Source organism: Paroedura picta, chromosome 2 (assembly GCF_049243985.1).
Source record: "Paroedura picta isolate Pp20150507F chromosome 2, Ppicta_v3.0, whole genome shotgun sequence".
In the NCBI taxonomy this organism is placed as follows: domain Eukaryota; kingdom Metazoa; phylum Chordata; class Lepidosauria; order Squamata; family Gekkonidae; genus Paroedura; species Paroedura picta.
In genome coordinates, this window is record NC_135370.1 from 120,768,346 (window position 1) to 120,782,586 (window position 14,241).

The window sequence follows — 14,241 nt, forward strand, 5'->3', positions numbered from 1 at the left end:
TTAATTAGATAATTTAAAAACTTCTCTGTTACATATATCATACATGCTTCACTCTGATTTTCTAGTCTCTGATCTTTCTGCTAGGATTTGGATAAACTGTATAGATTACTAATCAGTGCAGCTACAGACAGATCTGCTGGCACTTAGGAAATTAGGTCACTAAAGTGTTAGTTTGCTATGGCTTTATCTTTCTAATTTGAGACACCCATGTCTGAAATGCTGGGCTCCATTTTAAAGGAAGCTTTTCTTTTTATATGCTTCATGAGACTCTGAGTAAAGACACAGCATGAATTTATATAATAGTAACATGTTTGATTTCCAAGGAGCACAGATTGCTGCTGGATCTTGCCACAATTATCTGGAAAAAGGCAAGCATTTAGGTTCCAGCAATCAGCATTCAGGGTGTTTTTATTTGCCCATCTGCTCATGGTTTGAACCATGTGATTAAGTGGAAGCAGAGGAACCAGAACCAAGCTGATATGGCATTGGGTCACTTGGTGTTTATTCATTTGTAACAGATATTAATGGAAATAAAAAAGAGAAAAAACTGGGGAGACAAAGATGGTCAGTCAGTGATGGGAGTAAATGGGAAGGCATGGCAAAGGGTGGGGGGCTGAAACAAGAAAAACACAGCAGATTATTGGATTCCAGTGGTGAAATCCATCTTTCTCAGAAATTAATAGATTTACACAAAAAATAACTGCAAAAAGTTGGAGCAGAGGGACAAACATCCACTTGTTAGGGTCTCAGACAACAAACATCCCATTTAGCTACTCTTTGCTCTTCCATTATTTCAGCATCTAGAACACAGAAGGTTTGCTATAAAGAAAACAGAAAGGAACTGTATATGAGTCTTCTAGTAATCATGGGTTACGCAATTGGAAATAACATGGTATGCTTTCTATGGAAGTGCATAAAAACTCATTCATTCTATTTGTTGTTGTTAATATCACCTGTTCAGTCATGTCCGACTCATGGCAATCCCATGGCACAGCTGCCACCACGATCCTCGATCCTGTACAACCTTCCTCAGCTGTGCAATGTTTGGCCGGTGTCCACCCTGATTGTATCCAACCACTGTGCTCTTTGTCAGCCTAGTTTCCTTTCTCCACTGACCAATCTAAACACCGCCTGCGGCGCCGCGGGCACCGCGGACTAAATAAAGCGGTAAGGCATTCTGGGGCGGGATGTGTCCAAGATGAGGAAGGGTCCGGATTGGACCCTTCCTCCAGACAGACAATTGGAGGGACCAATCGTATTGGTCCCTCCGATTCCCAGCCCCGAGCAATTGCGAGCTGCGCACAGCGCAGCTCACAGTTGCTCCTTTGCCGGTGGCCTGACACGTTGGAGGTGCAAAGCGCGGCTGCCGGGGGCTCCCTGCCCTCATGGCCACAGAACACCACAAACCGCCAAGGAGCCGCCGGAATCCAAAAAGCCGCCGACAGCCGCCGAGGAGCCGCGTCAGGAGCCGCGGAGGAGCAGCCATCAGGAGCCGCGGAGGTGCCGCCGAGGAGCCGCCGCAGCCCAGCACGGCACGCCTGGCGGGGGCTCCCTGGGTGGTGGCCTGACACAACGAGAGGCGCGTCTGGCCGCCGCCCTGGGAGCCCCCGGCAGCTGCGCTGCGCGTGGCTGCCGGGGGCTCCCTTGCCTAACGGCCGCCGACAAACCGTCGAGGAGCCGCCGACAACCACAATGCCGCCTACAACCGCCGAGGAGCCGCCGCCCGCCTCCTCTTTCAGGTAGCCTTCCGACCCTCGCCTGTCCCTCGCTCTGCCCCCGCCTGCTAGCGCCCATTGTATTCTTTATACAATGGGCTTTTTTACTAGTCCTAGTATAATTGCTTTCTCCATTGAGTTGGATCACATGATATGGCCAACATAAGTGAGCTGGGGTTTTGTGATTTTGCTTACCAATGATTTATCAGACTTTTGCTGTCCATGGAACCCACAGAAGCCTTCTCCAACATCAGAATTCAAATTAATTGATTATTCTCTTGTCTGATTTTTTAATCATTCAACTTTCACAGCCATAAATGGCTACTGGAAATATGATAGATCTGACTAATCTACATTTTGTAGTCAGGTTTATGTCCTTGCATTTCCATGTTCGGTTCAAGCTCATCATTGCTTAGCGACCCAGCACATTCAATGTTTTATTTCCATACTGCAATCACCACTCACATCAATTTGTGATCCAAGAAAAATGAATTCTTGAACTCATTTGATCTCTCCACCATCAATTGTGATGTTATTGTGATGTGTCTGTTTTTGCAGTGGTCATTATTTTTGTCTTTTTAGTGTTTAAGTAAAGGTCAGATTTCTTACTTACTTCATTGACCTCGGTAATCAGCTGTTCTAGATCTAGGCCTTCCTTAGTTTCTGACAGAAGGGTAGTGTCATCACCATTGTTGTTAGGTGCGAAGTCATGTCCGACCCATCGCGACCCCATGGACAATGATCTTCCAGGCCTTCCTGTCCTCTACTATTCCCCGGAGTCCATTTAAGTTTGCACCTACTGCTTCAGTGACTCCATCCAGCCACCTCATTCTCTGTCGTCCCCTTCTTCTTTTGCCCTCGATCACTCCCAGCATTAGGCTGTTCTCCAGGGAGTCCTTCCTTCTCATGAGGTGGCCAAAGTATTTGAGTTTCATCTTCAGAATCTGGCCTTCTAAGGAGCAGTCCAGGCTGATCTCCTCTAGGACTGACCGGTTTGTTCGCCTTGCAGTCCAAGGGACTCGCAAGAGTCTTCTCCAGCACCAGAGTTCAAAAGTATCAATTCTTTGACGCTCGGCCTTTCTTATGGTCCAACTTTCACAGCCATACATTGCAACTTGGAAGACCATAGCCTTGACTAAACACACTTTTGTTGGCAGGCTGATGTCTCTGCTTTTTAGGATGCTGTCTAGATTTGCCATAGCTTTCCTCCCCAGGAGCAAGCGTCTTTTAATTTCTTTGCTGCAGTCCCCATCTGCAGTGATCTTGGAGCCCAGGAAAATAAAATCTGTCACTATCTCCATTTCTTCCCCATCTATTTGCCAGGAATTGAGAGGGCCAGATGCCATGATTTTTGTTTTCTTGATGTTGAGTTTCCCCCTTCAAGGATCGCTGCCTTGCCGTGGCAAGGGGGCTTGCATAGCTCTGTGAAGCTATGAGCTATGCCATGTAGGGTTACCCAAGACAGACAGGTCATAGCTAAGAGCTCTGACAAAAGGTGATCCACTGGAGAAGGAAATGGCAAACCACTCCAGTATCTCCAGTATGAAAACCCAATGGACAAGTCATCACCATACCAAAAATTGTTTATATTCCTTCTTCCAATCTTAATTCCAATGCTTTATTTCTTTCAGTTCAATCTCTCTCATAATGATCTCAGCATACAAGTTAAACAGGAAGGGGGAAAGAATCCAACCTTGGTGCATTCCTTTCTCTATTTTGTACCAGTCAGTGTCACCAAATGGTGTATGTACAATGGCTTCTTGATTTGCATTGAGCAACTGCATCAGTTTGATCAAATGCACTGGCACCCCCCATTTTGCAGGGCTTCCTACAGTTTGTTGTGATCCACATGATCAAAAGCTTTCTTGTAGTCAATAAAGCAGATGTAGACTTCCTTCTGATATTCCAGTGGCTTTTCCAAAATCTAGCACAGGTTTGCTGTGTGATCATGAGTACCATGCCACATTGAAAGCCAGATTGATCATCTGGCAATTCACTTTCAATGGCTCTTGCTATGCATTGTTGTATGATTTTGAGCAGGAGCTTACTAGCATAAGAAATGAGGGCTATTGTACAATAACTGGAACATTTTTTGAGTCACCCTTTTGTGGTAGTGGGATGAACATAGATTGTTTCCATTCCTCAGTTATTAGTTTTCCAGATTTTCTGACACAAAGTTGTAATGGTTTTGATTAGTACACATCTCAGCAGTTCCATGGGTCTAATGTCAATACCTGGGATCTTGTTTGGCAATTGACTCAAGGCTTGTTCAACTTCCTCCTCAAGAATGGTTCAAGTTCTATTTCTTTTTCCATTTAAAGAGAGTGGAATTCCATTCTGCATGTGTACAGTTCTTCTTTGCATTCCTGCCACCTCTTCTTGATGCTCTGTTGGTCAGTCAGTTCCTTTCCTTGTTTATCATTGATAATGCTTTTGTGAGCAGCAAATGGCATTCAGAACCTCTTTATTTGTGCAAAAGCGTTTATTGTGTGTCCCTTTTTGTAAGCTTCTAACTGCTTGCATTTCTGATTCCAGTAAGCTTCACTGTCTATTCTTGCTGCCCTTTGAAAATCCACATTTAATTTATTTTGCTTCCTCCCTTTTGCCTGCAGATTTTGCTGCTTTTCTACATTCAGCTATTCTTATAGTTTCATCTGAGAGCAATTTCAATCTTTTTTTTTTTTTACTTCTTGTGCGGTATGTGTTTAACTGCTGTTTCAACAATAGATGATTGAATTTCCTGCCACCGTTTATCAGGCATCTTCTCTGTTGGGTCCAATAGTTGGAATTGATTTTTCACCTCCACTGCATATGTTAGCAGAATTTTATTTACATCGAACTTTTTAACCCTGATGTTCTCTTGATGTTGTGGAGTTTTGTTTTGATATTAACCAGTAACAGTTCATGATCTGAACCACAATCTGCATCTGGATATGTTTTGACAGCAAGGATTGAACTGGACCATCATTAGCTGCATAAAATACAGTCAATTTGGTTCCTGTGTGGTCCATTTGGTGATGTCCAAGTGTTTAGGTGACGTTTATGCTGTTTGAACTAAGTGTTCAATATGCAAAACCCATTTTTCATGACAGAATTGTGCCAGGCGATCACCTGCATCATTCCTTTCTCCAGGTCTGAAGTTGCCAGTAATCACTATCTCTGCTTGTGTGCCATTGTTTGCATTATAGTCACCCATTATGTTCTATAGGATCAGCTAAAGCGCACCCTGGAGATATAGCACACTGATGAGTTGAATGTTATGAACAATGGTTAAAAGGTAGGAAATTTCCCTCTTCTCACAGACAGCTCTATTATACCCCAAAGGATGATGCTGGGTTCAGGGGATCCTTGAGGGCACAGTGCATGTTTCACAGGGGAACATCAGATGAAATCACCCGATTGCTCTTCTACCGAGATAGCCAATAATGGAAAATTCACTTTCCAGGTCAACCAGAGGAGAAAGTCAGCATAATAATATCTACTTCAGGCTAGCTAACTCTCTGAATACTAGTGCAGGGGTCCAATAACAAGGATTGGTTCAGCTTGTAGTAATCAGTTTCTGGATCACAGATATTCCATTATTAGCTATCTTAGATACTTAATCAATTAATATTAATTGATAAGCCTATCATCCATGAAGTTCTGTAGTGGTTTTATAAAGCATAAGTTAGCCATCAGTGACAATAATACCACATAGTGCATAAAGACTGTTTCTGCATTAGGAGACATACCAGTTTTTGCCTTGCTTTGGATTTCGTTTGGATGCTGTGAGTCAATTCTAAGCTTTGGGCTTTCTTCCCCTTGTTTCCCAGGCTGAAATTCACAATATGTGATCCACATCTTACAAAGGCAGCCTCCCATCATGCTTTGCTTCCTTCCCCTTTTCAATTTCTTTTGCAAAATGGTGCCTGTTTGCATCTTTCTTTTTATTGAGCCCCCTAATTCCACCATTCTGCATCCTTGATTGCCTCCCAATTCCTCCCAAAGTGTAGTGAATGTATTTTTTAAGCCTAGGTTATTGCATAACTAGCAATAACACTGCTATGCAAGACTGCTTTTTAATAGGGGGGTAGGATTGCGATGAGGAAGGGGCATGCACAAATGACTCAAAATGGCAAATGCAGGAAAAAACCTGATTCAACATATTTCTCCATTGGGCAGCCCTAAATTTGATTCCCAGATGAAATCATTTTAACCAGGAATGTCCAAAACGTGCACTTAGTCAGAGAGCAATTCAGGACTGCACCTGGGAAAGCGGATTTTAATGCGGAAACGGACACAAAACTTGGCCTTTTAAAAATGCAAATCCGAATCATATCATTAGTGCGGAAACAGTCAAAGAAACCATGATTTAATTTTGATTTTTCTGCCAATTTGTTTTCTTGGTTATCAGCTTCCAGGCTTTTAGGGCAATGAACAGACTCATGCTCCATTTGGTTCCCTGTGAGCTTTTTGTCATTACATAAATATCTGTTCATTAGTAATTAACACCAATTTACACAACATTAAAGTAGCTCACTCTGAACTTTCTTATATTGAATATCATCTGCCACATTATTGTGTTTTATGAATTTTGTCCCAATGTACTTCATTTTTCCTTTACTTATGTTGGATGTCATCTGCCATTTGTTGCTGAGTCACCCAGTTGAAAAGACAGTCTACTAGAGCTTTTCACAGTCCTTGTGGGATTTTAACACCATGAATCATTTGATGGATTCTGTAAACTTGACTATCTCACTGTGCATCTCTAACTCCCAATCATTAAAGTCATGTTACTGAACAGCAGTTTTAATGCAGCTTCTGTGGGTATTCCACCAACTACTTTGCTCTTAAACACAAAGCCTGAATTGTTTACCACAATGTTTATGTTTATTAACATTTTGAGCCTTCTTATAGGACAGAGATCTGACTTTAAAATATAGATCTTACAGAATGGTTGGTAACATAATTACAATTCAATCCAAGGGTCTTCAAACCTGTCATTAGGGTTTTGAAAGCCAAGGTCCTGACATTCAGTGGCCAAATGTGGAACAAATACTCTACATGGATAAATAAGCTGCTACGTATGTTCCTTAAAAAGCCCTTCTCCAATACATAGTTAATTATCAATCAGCTATTATCTAGACGAGGGATTCCCAACCTGGGGGTCTGTGGGAATTACAGAGGGGGTCCATTGTTCCCCCCCTTCCTTAGTGACCTCAGCTACAAAGTAGGGAACTGGCCACTTCCTTTGCACCCCCTCTCAAGTGTGAGTTTTCTCTTGGCCTCTGCATCTGGGAGAGGGGTGGAGCTCACATGCTTACTCTGGGTTAAACCTCCTCCTGTCTGTCTTCCCAGTCCTTGAGCCTGCCATTTAACAGGGATGGTGATGTCACTCTGGGAGTGTGTCTAGCTGACATCACTTCCAGAGCTCCTTGAAGCCTGAAAAATTATTTCAGGGGCTCCCCTATAGTCAAAAGTTTGAAAAAAGGCTTTTCTAGACTTAAGTTGAATACAAATTTTAAAAATTTGGCAATAGGAATGCCATACATAATTTTGCCTACTCAATGGAATTACAACAGTTATTTCTTTTGTGGAAATAGTTGTTAGGTATAGTTATTTGGAACCTTTAATGTCTACTGATTGTGGGGAACAGCACTACTAGTTTATATCAGACTGCTGAACATTTACATCACTTCCTGAAACACAGTACCAGACTATGACTCCAGAGCACATTAAGGACAGGAAACAGACTCTTCATCTGCAAATGGCCTTGTGGAAGGTTGGTGGTTATTTATATTTTTTTCAAAAGTTTTTTCTCTGTTATTTCACAGCGTTGAATGGGAATAAAGCAAAATGTCTTGTGCAAAATACTGAGGGCTTCTTTGTCCTGTATGCCTTTTGGAAATGTGACATTTCAGGGATACCGAGCAGAATACAATCTTGGATGGAGATTAAAAATGGTCTGTTCTGCAAGGAATAGCACAAGAATGACTGCTATTTCTTTAGAAAAACTACATCTTGTGCTATAGACCCAAGGGAGGAGCTAGGGGTCCCTCAGTGTATAAGTAAAAACTCATGACTCAAGCATGTCACAGTAAGTAGTCACAGGCATCATATTATGTATATTTATCCTGAAATGTAGGATTATTGTTTTTATTTTATATCTCTAATCATAATAATGTAAAATATGGTAAAACTATGCTCAAGGAAAATCCACTGAACAATATTTTCTTTCGCTGTAACTCCAAGGGGCTATTATAATTCTTTGTGTTGCTATTAGACATTATCATGGCTGTAGTAGAATTACAATTTATGCATCTGTATTATAAAACAGAATCTCAATCTGTATCCAGATAGTCTCTTAAATATCTATAATTTACCAACAACTTTTTTCCAGATTGTCATTGTCAACTTTGCTGCATGAAATTCTGGAAACACACTGATCAAGATCCAATCCAAACGATATATATTTATAAATATCAGTAATGCTCCTAATCCAAACATTTGTGAACTGTTGGAAATCTTCTAGTCTGCTGGTTATTCTGGCATCCCCCTGTCTTATTTCCCAGGCAATAAAAAGTATGAAGGGAAGGAAGGGATAGAATGATTCAAAAGATATGTGCCTAACAAGGAGGTAGTCCAACCAAAACTATTAGTTCATTTTCCTGTCATACAGGACCCAGTTAGCGTTTCTGTGTTTGATGTTCTCAATTTCTGGTGGTCATTTCACTATTTCAGGCTTTGGGTGCGCTGTTTGATTATCCAGAAGAATCAATCTTGTTTGCATGAAATATGCCTGCTTTTCACTAGGCTGGGACAAATGGGTTGAAACCACATGATACCATGAGGTAGGGCAGAATAGTGGTAAAACTAAAGGCAGAGGCTCTGCATCAAGCTACATTTGCACCCTGTGATAAGGAACCAATCCTGTGATAAGGAACCAATCTGCAGCAGAGGAAAGGCTTTGCTTGCATACTCAGGAAAACAGCCACGACAGCAGAGAGAGGAAGAAATAGCTACAGAATGAGCAGAGGGGTAGATGCGGAGCTTTAGAATTCTACTTGCCCTAAAGATTAAATCCCCACTAAACAGCAAGCCCTTAGCCATACTTAGGAGATATGAGAAAGACTGCTGTTGAAGAAGGATTATATTGTCTTTCTATGAGAGAGAACCACTGATTCAACATCTGAGACCTCTTAGATATCCTTATGGCTTTACAAGGAGCACTAGGGGACTTGAATATTCAACATATGTTTACAGCTACTAAGAACATAAGCCATTGAATACACTGTACACTATGTGAACACCAGCATCCTATGTACAAGAAACTGCTGCCAAGAATTGTCTACTGCCCACCTTTAAGATTCCTAAACTTCTGGGTGGGGAGGGGGGGATATTAATTCCCCTAAAGGAGGAAGAAGTTCTTGCAGCCTAGAGCTTTCACATTCTCCATTGCACTCCTAAAGGTTCTGTGGAGGGCAAATAATATTACCTTCCCAATGACTCCACCCTCATTAGTCCTCTTCCCCTCCTGTGTCCATCTCAGCTGACAATCATAGCTACATCACCTCAGAATGTGAGCCTTTACCAGCAGGGATGGCAGCACAAGCAAAGGAACTTGTGGTAAACTTTACAGTATTTGTAATGTGTACTCCTAGGCAAAGATTTAGCATTGCCTGGTTGCATGACTGTCGTCTACTTTGATGGGCTGAGTTAGTTGTGAATTTGAGAGTGTTGCAGACAAGGGTTTGATGTAAAAGTGGAAAAAGAACAAAAAGAACACGGTGGGGGCTGAAAATACTGAACTCCCCCCACTCCAAGCTGGAAACCTCTGGCTAGTGTTATATGACCATAGTTATCATTCCTGGGCTTCCAGTCTCTGTCAGCTAAATCAATTTGTGGTCATTGACTGATCTGCAACTTATAGCCTGTTCCCATCACCTTTGGTTTTTTTCGGTCCCATACTACTTGGCATAGTGATTGATAATCCACCCAGATTTTATGGGAAGCCAAACATTATTGCACATTCCTATAAGTAGAGTACTAAATAATAGAGTCTACAGCAAAGGGAATCTGGAAACAGTGAGGTTTTTGCATATTAGTCAATGTATGGGTGCAGTAGGGGGTGTTGTATGATGAATGAGCTTGGGCTAATACTATTTCCCTCCCTTCTCTGTCCTCTCCATTCCAGTTGCATCTGGATGCCAGATCAAATTTACACAAGTGAGTATAGTGTGGAGTTCTACTGACCGTACCGCTCAAGTGTCCCTAATTTGAACCTAAATTTTAAACTGCCCTCTGGCCCTCATTATATTTTTGCAAGGGCTCTGATTCTCACCATGTGTTCTAGTTCTCTCAGATTTTATTGTGACTGAATCCAATGTAAATTATGTTGCTTACAGGGTCTCTACCAGCTTCTTTCCCTACTAACAGCACTGCATAATAAATATATCTTAATTTTGTTATATGAAATTTCATATCCTGCAGACCTTATTTCAAGATGGATATATATATATATGGCTTGTCCACATGACACTTGTAACTTATCCTGAGGGAGCAAAGGTGATGTGTGTTTTATACTCCCCACTTTCCAAAGCTGAGTTCATGATAAAATACATCCAGGGGCTGCCTCTGTAAGAAGGGAAAATGAGGCAAATATCTCAACATAATTACGTTGTCCATCTAGGCAGAGCCATACCTGATGGACTCAGAAGGATGCAATCTAGAAATCATTGCCGCCTTCCTCCTCACCTTCCTTCTCATCCATCATGGAGGGCCAGGTCAGGTTCTCCTAAGGATGTTGAGAATTTCACGGTGAACATGCTCACCAGGTGAATGTGTTTTGTGGCACCTCCATTATGTACTCCTGATCAAATTGCCTTGGTATCCCCTGGTGAAGTTCATCTTGAACTGAGCATAGTGCTGAATCTGAGCAACTTTGTACTACTAGCCACTTTTGTAACTACAGCTTGTCATGTATTTTATCCAGTCCAAGAGCTAAATAATCTAATTTCCAGAAGAAGCAATAACCCTGAGTTCATAGTCATTCAGCTCATTCAAATGGTGACTTTCATAAAGTATAGCATCACTTGTAGTTCATCCTTTTTTTGTGACTCTGCAATCAAAAGCATCCTTCAAATGACTAATATTGTACAGAAGGAATTGACTATTTTAATGCTTGTGCATTCAGCAGCATCTATTTGAGAAGTGATTTCAACAGACTGAAATAACTGGCTACATGATTAGCTGGGTTCATGGGAAAAATCAAAGACACACTAATATATCCAAATAGTAAGTCTTAACATAAAAATTTAAAAGTTACTATTACCTGATGCATTTAAAATGGAAGGCTGCATTGGTGGCAGGGGAGCTGGTAGCCTTTAGTGAAAAGTATATTTGTGGAAGTGTGATGCATACAAATTGCTTGAATGCATCTGATCAGCTTGCTGAATGATCAGCTCCCTTGTTATAGACAAGAGTTACAAAGATAATTATGTGATTGGAGCATCTTTCTTATGAGGGAAGGCTAAACTCTTTTTTGTTTAGAAAACAATATGACTCATGGCAGACATGACTGAGGTTCATGAAGTCATGCTTGTGGTGGACAATGTGAATAAGGAGAACTTTTTTTCTTTCTATAATACTGAAGCTCAATGAGGCTGATGTGTAATAGATTCAGGACAGAACTTAGAGCCATCCAAGCATGTTGATGGGTAGTAGATAAACACAGATAAAAGGATTTATTTCTTCACAGAACACATAATTAATGTTGTGATAGTCCAGTGGTTTTATATATTTAAAAATCAAATTCATGAAGATAAATTTAGGTATCTTCCTGAAGAATAGATCTAGTAATATTCATTAGCCAGTTATTGAAATATTATTATTATTAACACACTTGAATACCAAATGATTGGGGTGAGAATTGAGTGAGGAGGCTTTAGCCTTTGTGGTGGGCCTCTTGGAGACATCTGTTTGAAGAACCAGGATGCTGGATTAGAAGCATCTTCAGGAATTGTTTTTTTTTTGTACTTATGACAGAAGAACTGCCTGTGCATGGAGATTAATTCACTTCTTTAATTTCTGCTAGGATTTTAAGCCTTGCTTCTGGGGCAGTCATCCAGTGTAGAGGGCATTCTCTGGTTCTAGGAGTTTCCAGCCATGTCAAGTCTAGCATCTTTCAGTAAGCTGGAAAACACCTAGTGTCAGAGGCATGTGTTGTACACTGGAACATCATCTCTACAATGGACAATTGGGAGCACAAATGGAAGCAACACTTTGGATTCAAGGCAATGCTTCTCTGAGAGTTGATAATGTGTGACTGTCTTCTGAGTGTACATAAATCTGCATTGGGATTTCCTGAATAATTCCTTTAAATTTCATAGGGACTGAGTAAACCCTGGATATAGATTATTTTAATGGATCCATATGAATTCATATTATTTTTAGGTAAAGGTATCCCCTGTGCAAGCACCGAGTCATGTCTGACCCTTGGGGTGACGCCCTCCAGCGTTTTCATGGCAGACTCAATACAGGGTGGTTTGCCAGTGCCTTCCCCAGTCATTACCGTTTACCCCCCAGCAAGCTGGGTACTCATTTTACCGACCTCGGAAGGATGGAAGGCTGAGTCAACCTTGAGCCGGCTGCTGGGATTGAACTCCCAACCTCATGGGCAGACAGCTTCAGACAGCATATCGCTGCCTTACCACTCTGCGCCACAAGAGGCTCTTCATATTATTTTTACACTGAAGCAAAATATAATCACCATCACACTGTAGAGACCATGCCTTAATCTATAAGGAGCACCACAAAAACCACACATCCACTGCTTCATGGCTTAAAAATGTAGTTCCAAACCATGAATCCTCCTGATTTCTGTGCTAAGATATCCTGAACCTATAATGTCCAAAGCCATATAGATCCTGAGGATCTGTGAGAGAGCTGTACTTTAGATTCATGTTTTTGCACCACTGTGATGCTATGAAGTGATTGAGGCATAACTTCTATCACAGATGTGATGAATGATTAGATGGTGTTATTGCACTGGATCCATGGATTTTTTCCATGTAATCTGCAGCTATAGACGTGACTGTGTTTTGATAATGAGTTAGGGTGACCCAACACAAACATTCTGAGGATTCATGAGGAACTGTTCTTTGTAACAGCACTTTCCCAACATGTGGCACCATGAAGCAGCAGATGTGTGATGCAATCTGTAACTATAGACAAGATCTGTGATTGGACAGTGAATATGGGGTGACCCAATGCAAAAATCATGAGGATCCAAGAGGATTTGGGCTTTCAGTACCAATGTTTTTGCACTGTGGTACTGCTATAAAGAAGTGAATCTGCGATTTTTATGATGCAGCTTGTGAATATTGGACATGATGTACGTTAGGACACTTTTCCACCATGGGGCATCAGGAAGCAGCAGATGTATGGTGCAATGTGTGGCTGGTGATTATTGAACATGATGTCTGATTGGACAGTGAAGACAGGGTGACAATTTTTTAAAATTTTTATTATTGGATTGGGTTGTAATCCAAAATGCAAAGACCCTCAGGCTTCATGATGATGAATATTCTAGAACTACTTTTTTGTACCATAGTGGAACCATGGAGTGATAGATCCATGATTTTTGGTGTGCAGTCTGTGGCCATGGACATGATATGAATTGGATAATTCCTTTATAAAAGTAAAGGTATCCCCTGCGCAAGCACAGAGTCATGTCTGACCCTTGAGGTGACGCCCTTCTAGCATTTTCATGGCAGACTCAATACGGGGTGGTTTGCCACTGCCTTCCCCAGTCATGACCGTTTACCCCCCAGCAATCTGGGTACTCATTTTACTGACCTCGGAAGGATGGAAGGCTGACTCAACCTTGAACCAGCTGCTGGGATTGAACTCCCAGCCTCGTGGGCAGAGCTTTCAGACTGCACGTCGGCTGTCTTACCACTCTGCGCCACAAGAGGCTCTAATTCCTCAGATGCAATATACTGGAATGGAAGTAATCAATTCAAACTTATAGGTAGAGTGTGAGATTAAACTAACATACAGCTTAATGGAAATAGAGATAAATAAGAATAAACAGCAATTTGGCTTTATTTGTGTTCACTTGAAATTGAATTGCATGGGAAACATTTGACATACAATAAATATGCCACATTAAGAGAATAATAAATAATCAGTTGCTGACAGCAGTTTACTGAGACTATGACCTTCTGCCCCCTGCTTGCCCTCTCAAACATGGAAGCATCTTGGGGCATCATCTTCTTTGAAGTAGAATATTTAGCTGCCTAAACAAGATGCAATTTAATAAATATAAGTGTAAAGTTCTGCATCTGGGTCAGAAAAATGAAAAGCATGCCTACTGGATGGGGGATACGCTTCTAGGTAACACTGTGTGTGAACGAGACCTTGGGGTACTTGTGGATTGTAAACTAAACATGAGCAGACAGTGTGATGCAGCGGTAAAAAAGGCAAATGCCATTTTGGGCTGTATCAACAGAGGCATCACATCAAAATCACAAGATGTCATAGTCCC

At 41.4% G+C, this 14,241-nt stretch overlaps 1 protein-coding gene across 3 annotated transcripts in view; it reads left to right on the forward strand.

Moving 5' to 3' along the window:
* TSPAN18 (tetraspanin 18) overlaps positions 1-14,241 on the forward strand; it is a 243,203-nt gene that overhangs the window by 14,986 nt on the left and 213,976 nt on the right. Inside the window, exon 2 of one of the 3 annotated variants that reach the window (XM_077322256.1) lies at positions 9,889-9,920. The exons of the other annotated variants lie outside the window; for them this stretch is intronic. The gene's annotated coding sequence lies outside the window, so the exon portion shown is untranslated. The remainder of the gene's footprint in view (positions 1-9,888; positions 9,921-14,241) is intronic. 3 annotated transcript variants of the gene reach the window in all.